The sequence below is a fragment of the Erinaceus europaeus genome, chromosome 3 (genome assembly GCF_950295315.1).
Source record: "Erinaceus europaeus chromosome 3, mEriEur2.1, whole genome shotgun sequence".
Taxonomy (NCBI): Eukaryota; Metazoa; Chordata; class Mammalia; order Eulipotyphla; family Erinaceidae; genus Erinaceus; species Erinaceus europaeus.
In genome coordinates this window covers 143,331,939-143,345,984 of record NC_080164.1, presented here as the reverse complement: position 1 = coordinate 143,345,984, position 14,046 = coordinate 143,331,939, and positions in this window count along the sequence as shown.

Below are 14,046 nucleotides of genomic sequence, written 5' to 3'. Positions count from 1 at the left end.
ACTGAGCCCCAGCAATAACCCTAGAAGCAAAAAAAAAAAAAAAATGAAATCAAGAATTTTTCTGATAAATACTTCATTTTGTGATATGTATAAGAAAGAACAAATGTGGAGCCAGAAGTTTACTGATGATAAGATCTTTTACCTGAGAATTCAGCCTAATTATGTTCTCGTTCCACCTGTGCAAGCTAGATTCTATGCTTATGCTCTAGCAGTCCTCTATCAGTCTCAGGTTCATCTACACACAGTCAGTACTCTGAACCTGCTTTACCTTTTGCCAAACTCTCAAATTATGGTAGCTTTCAAAATGGTTTAATGTACACCAGAACTACCCGGAGGTCTTCTGACACTACAGATTGCTAGGATTCACCAGAGTTTCTGATTAGTAGGTCTAGGGCAAGAGTTTGCATTTCTAAATTGGTGATGTTCTCTGTTGAGACATTATATTTTAGGGACCATTGCAACAGACCTTGGTTTACAGTATCCAGAACAGACAAAATAGTAGCCTTCCAAATATAGCTTGGGCCCTAGACCCAGAACCTGTGAATATGCTGATTTAGATAACAGAAGGAGCACTGATGACGTGATTAAGTTAATGAACTGGAGAAGGGTAGATGATCTTGGATTATCCAGATGGACCCAGTCTAATCACAATTAGAGGAGAGAGAGAGAATTTAAAGAAGAAGAAAAGAGAGGTGTTTGCAGAAGCACAGGTTCAAGTGATGTACTTTGATGATAGCAAAAGGAACCTCAAGCAAGGCAATGGATAAGGCAAGGAAATAAATTCTTTCCTGATACCTCTAGAAAGAGCATCATTCGTTTTAGACTTCTAATTTTCAGGAACATGAAACAATGAATTGAGATTTTTATATGCCACTAGATTTGTGGTAATTTATTATAACAACAGTAGGAAACTAATACAATATTCTGCCCTAATTGACATCCACCCAAATCCTATCCATTTCAACTCCAATGTTAACAGGAATCTGTCTCAACATGCATCTTTATGATGTTTTCACTCAGTGATTTAAATTCAGAATTTTCTGTTATGTGAATTTCTAGGGCTTCATTTTGAGTAATTATACAGATCTCACTCATTTCAGAGTTTGTTATTTTGCAGACCCCAGCTGAGACCAACAATGAAAAGCTATAAATTATGCTTTTTTTTTTTTATAAGGGGAACCCAGACAATCAGGGAAGTCAGATATAACATGACCCTTTTAATATATATATTACACATTGCCTATTATCTATCATATATTATCTATTCAGTACTTTAACATGTGTTGCTAAATGATTTTCCGAAGTGGTTGTACTTACCATACTCTGCATCTCTAAGTTAGTCTAACAGGTGTGCGCTACTTTATTGATAGTTCTTTTTGTTTCCACTCCCCACTCACCTTGTGTTCAATGAGCACATGACCTTATGTTGCCCACCATATAAACTAGTTACCATAAATATTTCTGTTGCATACAAGTAAAAGAATAAATGCATTCAGGGCATGTGGGGGAGGAGCCCTTAGGAAGTTTATGTTTACTTCTCTTCTGTATTCAGCACAGGGTTAGCACAAAGCTGTCTTCACCCTGTCAACACCTCAGTCACCCAAATTGAGATAGAATATTCAAATCAGTTCCCAACATCCTCCAGTTCCCCACCAAATTGCTCCAGAAACCAAGTTGCATCTATCTGCCTGCTAGTACTGGTTTTAAACTTGTTGATATGGATTTGGCCCATCATTAAAGTGCTCGGAAAAAAATGTAACCGCTACAAATCTCCAAAGTTCACCTCTTTTTTTTTTTTTAACCCCTGTAACTTTGTGCAGATTTATTCTGCAATGTGCAAAGGAAACGGTGCTCATTAACTATCCATCCTCCTTCTAAGGTGGAATCAATTAGTGCCGAAGCCCTCCACCTCACCCGGAGATATAAAACGCCTCCCAGAGAAACACCCCAAAAGATGCATGTCCCTTGATCTGTTTGTGCAGATGGAGGGTATTAGTTACACAAACACACCGAGAGAAGATAGGATTACGGTAGGAAGTCCTCCAAAGTCCTCCGACTCTCCCTGAAAGTGAATTTCTTGTCCTTCCTGTTTTTGCTTCTGAGTCTTAAATTTTTCACTGCTCTTATATTCTATGAGTGTGATGGCACGAACCACTCTCTGCTCTTTTTCACAAGGACTACTTTCTGCATTTTGATATCGCATTTAATAAAACATTGACTCCAGACAGTTTCAACAACCACATCCAAAAGAAGCCCTCTGCAACCCTGAAACCAAAGCTCAAAGTAAAACAAAGCTCCTAGAGATAAAAATTTTCTGAAACCTTGCAAAGTGGAAAATGCAGGTTGCTCTTACTTTCTTTTATCCCAAGAGTGAAATTAAAATGTCCTTTTTGATTTTTATGAGGGTTTTCTTTTCATTGAGAGGTGCCTCCATTGTCTGAGTTATTTGCCCTTGAGACTTTCATCAATAAGAGAGTTCTATGGTGAAAATTCTATCTGGCAGTCAGTAAGTAGCCCATACATGAAACAAAGACACCTCATTCTTCCGACTGAAGAGATGTTTCTAAAACAAGTCCAACAAATAAATGTTTGCTCACACTAAGGACTTTTGCCAGGCTACACCACGACCACCACACCCATAACAAAGTACAGTTAATAAAGTGACTGCTACTGGAATTCACTGAACCTAGCAAACATCATTATATATCCTGGGCCAGGGGTCAAATCACCATGGGCAGAAATGGAGGCATTGGGCAATAATTTGGCTGCTGCTTTAGGAAAAGCCTGGGCAGTTTCCATTACGTTGTTTGTCTTGTGACTTGTTACTGATTTTCCATTGGTTCTCAACACTGTGCAAGTTGTAGGAATACAGATTCCCATTGCTATAGATGCATAAGCCTCACCACACCCACGTCCAGAATTCTAGCTTCAGTCCCATGATCACATCCAGCCCTCTCTCCTTTCGCCCATGCCACTACCCCAGTCATTCTGGTATGTGTTACATTCTTCAGAGTCTGGCTATTTCTTATCATTTTTTTTTTTTAGTTTGGCTGCTTTGGTTACTTATATTCTACATATAAGAAAATGCCATGGCACATTGTTTTTTATAGATTTCATAAATGCCCCACCTATGTAACAGCAATCCACTATGACAGTTTCCCCCTCAGGATTCCCAGGGGAGATGGCATATCCTCTTCAACACAAATTTGCCTTTTTATTTAAATAATGCAAAGGGAATTTAGATACAGGGGGTGGTACCCCAATCAATTAACATTTGAAACAAACACATAATCCTTAATTGTCCTGATTTTTCTCGCACTATCTGGTCCAAGGAACCTCCCCCTTACTTTTTTCTATTTTAGATCTCAATTCTTTTCATCTACCCTTCTGTTCCTCCCTTCCCTCCAACACACACTTTCTTGCATCGAGATGCCTGCACTCACATCACCCTGACACTATATCTGATATATTCTGGGGCTTCACTACTCTACACTTATTTTTTCCACTTCATTTTTTTATTTATAAAATGGAAATATTGACAAGACCATAGGATAAGAGGGGTACAGTTCCACATACTTCCTACCATCAGAACTACATATCCCATCCCCTCCCCTGATAGCTTTCCTATTCTTTATCCCTTTGGGAGTATGGACCCAGGGTCATTATGGGGTACAGAAGGTGGAAGGTCTGGCTTCTGTAATTGCTTCCCCGCTGAACATGGTCATTAGCAGGTCAATCCATACTCCAGCCTTAGACTTAGTTTTATAGGGAGAAAGAGAGAGAGAGGAGAGGTGGGTAGAGCGAGACACCACAGCACCAAATACAGGGCTATGCAATGGAGGCCAAGCACTAACCTGGTTAAAGCAAAATTCAAAGTAGGTACGCTACACAGGTGAGCTATTTTTCTGGTCTTCTACCTGAGATTCTTTATCTGAGCAACCTAAGGCTATATACCTAAACAACCTCAGTATGTTTATTTGCTCAAACTAACCCAACACATTCACTTCCAGAAAATACCAAGCTGTAGCAAGAGAACACCCCTTTACCGTTCTTCACATGTACCTTCCTGATCCAGGACACAGAGGGTAGCAGAGTTCACACTATCACCTAACAACTCAGCCATGAAACAATTACAATTCACCCAGGCACTATGTTTGTAAAAATATTTATTTAATAGGACCAAAAAGATATATGTGATAAGATTAGGACAGTGCCTTGCCTGGGTCTGAGTGCTGGTACCACATGGGGAGATGTAATTACACTGTAAGAAGATCACATGCAGTGTGGTCCAGGAGATGGCACAGTGGATAAAGTATTGGACTTTCAAGCATAAGGTCCTGAGTTCAATCCCCAGCAGCACATGTACCACAGTGAAGTCTGGTTCTTTCTCCTTTTATCTTTTGAATGAATGAATGAATGAATGAATGAATTAATAAGAAGCTCACATGCTATGGAGTTTCTCTCTGTGTCACTATCTCTTTAGTTAAATGAAAATGCAGACTGAGAATAGTGAAATCATGAATGCTCAAGACCTTGGGTTTTCAAGTAAATAATTTATCTGGACTTTAAAAAACAACCCTTTATTCACCATTTAATGTGTGCAGAACACTGTACCAAACACTGGGGAAGTACTAAGTATATAAAACTCACCTTCTTTGCTCCTGACAATACCAGAGCTAGTCTGAGAACAATTTTAAACAAAAATGAGTCTCCATGAAAGATAAATTGAAAATTTACAGAAATGTCTGTAAGATAGAAGCAAAAGTAAAACTAGATCTACCTGAAATACAAAGGCATCTGAAGACAATGCATAATAAAGTACTTTTATTTATTTATGAAAATAGTTCCAGATCCCCCTTTCTATCCACATAAATAGACACAACATTTTACAGGGGGAAAATATGAAGAAGATTAAAGTAAGTTGTAAATACTGCATGCTTCCTTTATGATATTCTCAGCCTGGGTGACATATGTCAAATTAAATATAGCTTTTTTCATATGTAGTACATAATGGTGAACAACAGATTTAATGAGGTAAGATCTTGACCCTTTATCTTCTAAAATATTCTGAACACCATTAGTAAAAGGAAGTTTCTAGTTCTAATCAGTAGATACTGATTGCAAATCTATTAGGCAGGTTTCAGGGCTAAAATTAAGTGATGCCAATTTATTCAAAAGAATGCGCTTAGCTCATGTAACTTAAACTCACATTTTTAAAAACCATCTGATTTTTTTGAATATGTTTAAAGTGCACATACATTTTTGAAGGACAGAGATCTAGTCTATGGAAGGTGTTGTTTAATTTTAATCTTTCTTTTAACCAGAACACTGCTCATCTCTGGTTTATGGCAGTGAGGAGGATTGAACTAGACACTCAGGAGCCTCAGGCATGAATGTTTTCTTTTTTAACATAAAAAACTGGATGGCTCCCTTCCTACTGAGAATATTTTAAAAGATGTTCTACCTTCAACGCATACTAAAGCCAAAACTAACTAAAATATGATTTAAAAGAATAACCATAGGAAATTAATTTAACAGGTAATTAAAACAACTTGGGCCCTGGAGGTGATGCAGTGGACACAGCACTGGGCTTTCAAGCACAAAGAAATTTAATATACAAATTGTGTGTTAAATGTTTTTCTCAAACCTATATTAATTATAACTTGTCTTCTCAAGCACTTAGAATACCATCATCAATTTTGTTTAGACTTTTATAACTTGTAATAATCTTCTTATCTCAAATATGTTTTCCTGAACTTAGATTCATAATTCCAATCAATAAACATATCTTGGGATTAGAAACTGACTCACCCAGTAGAGCACACACTCTGTTGTGCATGAGGACCTAGATTCTGATTCCCAGCCTTCAAGTGGGAACATCATTCAAAGAAGAAGTTTCTCTTCCCATAATTGGAAGCTACTCTCTTCCCTGATCCAGATTTCTAACTCTGACACCATCTTTCCAAACTATTATCCTAGCCTACTTGCATGTTAGCTGTCATGCTCAGGCAATAATTAGTAAAGTCATGGGACCCTTGGAATATACCTAAAATAGACTTCCTAACTTCTTCAAACATGAAGACCCCCACATCTCACCTGCTATATTCTTGCCTTTAGGTTCCTGGTTATTAAGCAGTTTATTCTGCATTATAACCTAGTGCTTTTCAGACACCAAGTTGCAGATGCCACCATGACATCAACCTGACTTCCCTGGGCAGATGACCTCAACAATGTGTCCTTGAACCCTACCTCGTCAGAGCCCTACCCCACTAGGGAAAGATAGAAATAGGCTGTGGGTATGGATCGACCTGTCAATGCCCATGTCCAGCAGAGAAGCAATTACAGAAGCCAGACCTCCCACCTTCTACACCCCATAAAGATCTCTGGTACATACTCCCAGAGGGATAAAGACTATGAACCCTTCCAGTGGAGCGGATGGGACATGGAGTTCTGGTGGTGGAAATTGTATTAGTTGTGCCCCTCTTATCCCACAATCAGTTGATCATTATTAAATCACTAATAAAAAGGAGGAGGAGGAAGAGGAGGAGGAGAAGGAGAAGAAGAAGTTTCATGAGCAATGCTGTGGTATAATGTCACTCCTTTACTCCCTCTCTGTCTCTCACAATCTAGCTGGAAAAGAGAAGGAAGAGGAGGGAGAGGAGGTGGTGGGGAAGGAGGAGAAGGAGAGAACCCATTGAAAGAGGTGGAAATGCACAGTCACAGAGCACCAGCAAAGCCATGGAAATAAAAAACAGTAAATGTAAAAATGTCTTCAAATTAGAGTAAATGCCTGATCATATAAAGCCTCTTCATCATTTCTCAACTCTAATTTTATGCATTTCCTTGACCTTGATTCTACTGAAGTCTATTAATAGGTATATTCGAAGGGGCCCATGACACAACTAGTTTTTGCCTGTGCCTGACATCTAATATGCTGGTGGACAACCCAGGATATTGTCTGGGGAGATGATGTAATAGTTGGGAAAAGGAGCAGAAAGCTGGATCAGGGAAAATAATAGCTCCCAAATATGGGAAAAGTATATAAATATTACTAATTATAAACCCCATCGATTTGATATGGGGCCCACATTCATTATAGGGGCCTATGTAACCTCTGCATCCCCTCTAGGTCTGAGCTTGCATTCCGTGGTCATGGCTAAGAACATTCCAGGCTGTGCCAATCTCAGGACCCATTATCCTCAGGTGATAGGCAGATTATGCTATCCGATCATCCTTCAGAGAATGGAACATTCCCTACTAGTATTGATCCACTTAGTTTACAGTGAGTCAATAAATGTATCAAGCAGGCAGAAATACCTAAAAGACACCATAAAATACCTAATGAAATAGTTTCTACTTAGCCCAGATATACTCCTCACATACCTTTTACTGCACATCCCTCAATCACTCCAAAGCTAACCTTTTCAGACAAAGTAAGGACTACCAAAGCTGAATAAGGGCAATAGATTGACATACTTTAATAATGACTCTTTAGTCACTACCAGGCCACCCCATCATCTGGGGCCCTAGTCAGGGAGTCCTGGGATTCCCACAGACATGATGGGCCTAGACCTCTAACAGATCCCTCTTGCCACTGTCACTGGTAACCTCCATAAAAAGAACAACATAATGGATCCCTCTGTGGGTCCCTATCAGACCTGACCCTCAATGTGGTTATATATATTTTTAAAATTTCTTTATTTGGGGATTAATGTTTTACATTCGACAGTAAATACAATAGTTTGTACATAACATTTCTCTGTTTTCCATATAATAATGTAATAGGTCCTCTGTCATCGTTTTTTGACCTGTACTCTTCCCCCACACACACACCTCCCAGAGTCTTTTATTTTGGTTCAATACACCAACTCCAGTTCAGCTTCTACTTCTGTTTTCTCTTTTGATCTTGTTTTTCAACTTCTGCTTGAGAGTGATATCATCCCATAGTCATCCTTCTATTTCTGACTTATTTCACTTAACATGATTTCTTCAAGCTCTATCCAAGTTGGGCTGAAAACAGTGGAGTTGCCGTTTTTAATAGCTGAGTAGTATTCCATTATGTATATATACCACAACTTGCTCAACCACTCATCTGTTGTTGGAAACTTGGGTTGCTTCTAGGTTTTGTCTATTACAAATTGTGCTGCTAAGAACATAGGTATACACAATCTTTTTGGATTGGTGTGTTGGGTTCCTTAGGATATATCCCCAGCAGAGGAATTGCAGGATCATAAGGTAGGTCCATTTCTATCCTTCTGAGAGTTCTCCAGACTGCTCTCCACAGAGGTTGGACCAATTTACATTCCCACCAGCAGTGTAGTATTGTTGCTGCTACGTTTTCTAATGTATGAAATTCTCACAGGAGTGAAGTGATATCTCATTGTTGTCTTTATTTGTATTTCTCTGACAAGCAAAGACATGGAGCATTTTTTATATATATTTCTTGCCCTTTCAGATCTCTTCTGTTGTATTTTGTCCATGTCCTCTCCCCATTTTTGGATGGGGTTATTTATTTTTTTCTTGTTGAGTTTGGCAAGCTCTTTATATATTTTGGCTATTAAACTCTTGTCTGATGTATGGCATGTAAAGATCTTCTCCCATTCTGTGAGGGGTCTCTTTGGGTACTGGTTTCTTTTGCTGTGCAGAAGTATTTAAGTTGATGTAGTTCCATAGGTTTATACTTGCCTTAGTCTTCTTTGTAATTGGATTTGTTTCATTGAAGATGTCTTTAAAATTTCTGCAGAAAAGAGTACTGCCAATATTTTCATTGAAGACGTCTATAAAATTTATGCAGAAAAGAGTGCTGCCAATATTTTCCTTTAAGTATTTCACAGTTTCTGGTCTAACATCCAAGTCCTTGATCCACTTGGAATTTACTATTGTATTTGGTGAATTATAGTGGCTCAGTTTCATTCTTCTGCATGTTTCAACCCATTTTTTCCATGTGGTTGGGATCTTGATGGGGATAGCATTCAATATGTAGATGGCTCTGGGTAGTATATTAATTTTGATGATGTTAATTCTTCCAACCCATGAACATGGAATATCTTTCCACTTCTTTGTGCCTTTTCCTATTTCCTTGAGTAGAAACTCATAATTTTCAATATACAAGTCTTTCATGTCTCTGGTCAGGTTTATTCCTAGATATTTTATTGTTTTTGTTGCTATAGTAAAAGGAATTGATTTCTGGATTTCATCTTCTTCTAACTTAGTATTTCCATAGAGGAATGTCACTGACTTTTGAATGTTAATTTTGTAGCCTGACATCTTACTGTATTGCCTGATGATTTCCAAAAGCTTCTTGCTGGATTCCTTAGGTTTTTTTCTATGTATACTATCATGTCATCTGCAAATAGGGAGAGTTTGACTTCTTCTCTTCCAATCTGTAGCCCTTTAATTCCTTGCTCCTGTCTGATTGCTATGGCAAGAACTTCCAACACTGTTGAATAGTAATGGTGATAGTGGACAGCCCTGTCTAGTATCTAATCTGAGGGGAAATGCTTCCAGTTTTTCACCATTGAGTATGATGTTGGCTGTAGGTTTGCTATATATAGACTCCACTATCTTCAGGAATTTTCCATCTATTCCAATTTTTTGTAGTGTTTTGATCATAAAGGGATGTTGTATTTTGTCAAAGGCTTTCTGTGCATCTACTGATATGACCATGCGGTTTTTGGTCTTGCTTTTGTTGATGTGGTGGATCACGTTGATTGATTTACATATATTAAACCAACCTTGCAAGATGCCTGGGATAAACCCCACTTGGTCATAATAAACTATCTTTTTTTTTTTATTGGGGAATTAATGTTTTACATTCAACAGTAAGTACAATAGTTTGTACATGCATAACATTCCCCAGATTCCCATATAACAATACAACCCCCACTAGGTCCTCTGAATCCTTCTTGGACCTGTATTCTCCCCACCTACCCACCCCAGAGTCTTTTACTTTGGTGCGATATGCCAATTCCAGTTCAGGTTCTACTTCCATTTTCTTTTCTGATCTTGTTTGATGAACAATCTTTTTAATGTACTGCTGTATCTGGTTGGCTAGAATTTTGTTCAATATTTTAGCATCTTCATCTTCAATATTTACCATGTTCATCAAGATATTGGTCTGTAGTTTTCTTTTTTGGTGTGTCCCTGTCTGCTTTTGGTATCAGAGTGATGTTGGCTTCATAGAAGCCACAAGGGAGTATTCCAGTGTCTTCAGTTTTCTGGAGACTTTTAAAAGTAGAGATATTAACTCTTCCTTAAAAGGTTTATAGAACTTATTTGTAAAACCATCTAGTCCAGGACTTTTATATTTGTTAAGGTTTTTGATAACTGTTTCAATTTCATTAGCTGTGATGGGCCTGTTCATGTTATCTAGTTCCTCTTTACTTAATTTTGGAAGTCCCTAGGTATCTAGGAAATCGTCCATTTCTTCCAAGTTCTCTAGCTTGGTGGTATATAGTTGTTCATAGAAGCCTCGCATGATATGTTGAATTTCTGCATTGTTCCCTCTCAATACTGCCTTAGCTGTGTCCCAAATATTTTGATAGCTTGTGTCTTAATTTTAACTGAACACTCAAAACATTTTGAATTCCTCCTTGATTTCCTCTTTGACCCAGTAGTTTTTAAGTAGTGTACTGTTGAGCTTCCACATTTTGAGACTACTACTAATCTTTTGTTGATTGTTAAATGTTAGTTTAATTCCACTGTGGTCTGAGAAAATGCTTGGGATGATTTCAATGGTCTTGAATTTGCTGATGCTGTCTTTGTGGCCTAACATATGATCTGCCCTTGAGAATGACCCATGTGGACTTGAGTAGACTGTGTATTCCAGTTTCTTAGCATGAATGATTCTGAAAATGTCCAATAGTTCTAGTTTATCTATCTCCTCATTTAGCTTCCTCATTTCTTTATTACTTCTTTGCCTTGATGATCTATCAAATTGAGAGAGTAGAGTCCCCTACTATGACTGTGTTGCTGTTAATATATTGCTGTAGTTATTTCAGTAGATGTTTGATGTATTTAGATGGCTTCTCATTGGGTGCATAGATGTTAATAATTGTTGTCCTCTTGGTTGATTGATCCTCTTTGCATTAAGTAATGTCTAACCTTATCTTTTTCATTTTATTTATTTTAAAGTCTATTGTGTCAGATATAAGAATAGCTGTTCCTGACCTTTTTGGAGGTCCTTGGCTTGTATGATAGTTTTCCATCCTTCCACTTTGACTCTGTTTGTCTTATTGAGTTAGGTGGGTTTCCTGTAGACAGCATATTGTTGGGTTGTGTTTTCTGATGCATCTTCCTACTCTGTGCCTTTTAATAGGTGAATTCAGTCCATTGACATTTATTGATATCAAAAATTGAAGATATTTTAATGCCATTCTTGTAGAGTTTTAGAGTGTTCTGGTATATGGCATATTTATGGTGGCCTGACTATAGATCTTACACAACTTCTTTTAGGGCAGGCTTGGTGATAGTTGATTCTTTCAACTATTGCTTGTCTGAGAAGGTTTCTATGCCTCCACCTAGTCTGCATGACAGTCTATCAGGATACAGTAGTCTTGGTTGAAAGCCTTTCTCATTGAGCACTCGATAGATATCTTACCATTCTCTTCTGGTCTGTATTGTTTGTGTGGAGAAGTCTGCTGTTAATCTTATGGGTTTTCCTCTGTAGGTGATTGTTTTTCTCTTGCAGCCTTCAGGATCCTTTCTTTATCCTTATTCCTTTCCTTTCTAAATATGATGTGTCTTGAAGTCTGAGTTACTTCTATTTGGGACTCTCTGGGCTTCTTGAACCTTTATGTCTTTGATGTTGTCTAGACTAGAGAAGTTCTCAGCTATTGTGTCCTGAAGAATACTTTCTTCCCCTCCCTCTCTTTCTTCCTCTGGTAAGCCAATAATGTGTATATTATTTCTTTTGAAGTCATCCCATATGTCTATGTTGTTGTTTTCAGTATCTCTTAATCTCTTTTTGAGATCTCTTACTTCTTTGTTAGTTGTCTCTAATTTGTCTTTGATCTTGCTAATTCTGTCTTCAGCCTCACTTATTCTGTTCTCTCTCCCCCTACTGTTTTCTGGAGATCATCTATTTTGTTACCCTGTTCTGATACTGTTTTAGTTTGTTCAGCTAGTTGTGTTCTTAGTTCAGCTATTTCAGCTTTCAGCTCTCTAATAACCTTGAGATAACTAGTGTTTTCTTCCAGAGTCTCATTTGTTGTTTATGCATTTCTGAGGACAATTCTTTCAAACTCATTCCAGTGACTATTTCCTTAAGAAGCATTTGTATGTCAACCTTATTGTTTTGTGGTTAAACCTTTGGGGGGCTTTTAGTTGGACTCTTTTTCCAGGTTCATTTCTCCAATATTTTTTCTTGTTGGTTTAACAATTTTCTATAGTATGTTATGAGGTCCCTCTCTCAGTACTTTTCAAATTACTAATCACTCTTGCCTGGATTGACTTTTGTCTAAGTAATGTACTTTAAGAGTTCACTGTTGTGGAAATTAACAGTTTTTTAAATATTATTTCAATTCCTGAGTTGGAACACAGAGACTGTTAAAAGCCTCTTTTGATATTTTTCTTCCCTGTAGGCTATAGGAGCTTTATGAGGGCTTTAAATTTATAAGTAGGCTTCTTAGCTTAATCCCTCACTCCTGACCAAGAGATAAAACAGGGTAGGGGAGAGATAGCACAGTGGTTATGCAAAGAGTCTCTCACACCCCAAGGATCCAAACTCCAGGCTCATTTCAGCTTCTCTGCCAAGCTGGGCAGCACTGCTGGGCCCTGTGAGTTTCTAAAGAAATCTTGTTTATAGTCTGTAGGTTCTGAGGCAATTATTCACCATGTTCTCATCAGAATAACAATGTGGAAAGGCTCCCCCCACACAGCACCACCTCTAGGCCACCAAGGTATAGCTCTTCTTCTGAGTTTCCCAGTTAGTTCTCTGTCCCTCAGAGTCAGCACAGGGCCTCCTCCCTCCCCCACCTCCCCAACACCGCCTACTGCTCCAGCCTCTGTGGGCAGTAGCAATGGAGACTCAGAGTTGCATTTGCTGAGTATTAGGGGAGTCCTCTCCTCCCTTCAGCAGTCTTTTTATTAGTAAAGCATACTGGAGTTGGTGCCTCAACTGGTAAACTGCCGGACTATTCCCAGCTGCTCAGTCTCTCCTTAGGCTCCTCTCTGTCCATGAGCCATGCATATTTGCAGTCACTGGTGGTTTGATGGGTTCCTGAAGTGGTTCTAGTCCTGCCTTTTTGTGGTCCCAGGTGGTCTCCTTTGGTATTCCTAGTTAACCCAGGAGAGGAGAGGAGAGCTGGTTATATTTTTTATGAGACTTTGTCTACTTCTTCACAATGAACTATGTCTTGTGAGATCTTTTTTATTCCTATATCCCCCAGGGAGGACTTACAAATTCTATATTTCAGTCTAGCATAGGGTTTGGATGTGCTCTATTTATGTCATATATATATATATGTGTGTGTGTGTGTGTGTGTGTGTGTGTGTGTGTGTGTATAATGCACCCATCTATTTTATGAGAAAGACCAGATAACTACTCTGGATTACACAGTGCCAAAGACTAGACACAGGTCCTCAAACATGCAAGTCCTGTGCTCTACTTGCTGAGCAGCCTTCCCAGTAACAGCTTTTTTTAAAGTTAATGATCACCCTTCAAGTGTTCTGGAAATCAACCATTTTTAAATGAAAGGAAAGACTTGGCTAGGTTAGGTTGGTAAAATTGTCCCAAATCCCTTTTATGGCCCTAATTTAGAATCTCCTTATCTCTTGTTTGGATAAGCTTCTTACCTGGTTTCCTTAACCACAGCTCCTTCCTTTCCACTCACCCTTTATGCCACAGTCAAATGACTTTTGTAAAATACAACTGTGTCCAAGTCACTGACCCCAGAAAACTGCAGTGGATATGTAAAATTTATTTTCTTTATCTATTGTACAATATTCAAGAACTTCCAGCATACAAAACCAGCCTAACTGTCTGATATCAATACCTTTAACACAAATTCTAAATTCAAATGTCCATTAATTGAATATGCCATGAAT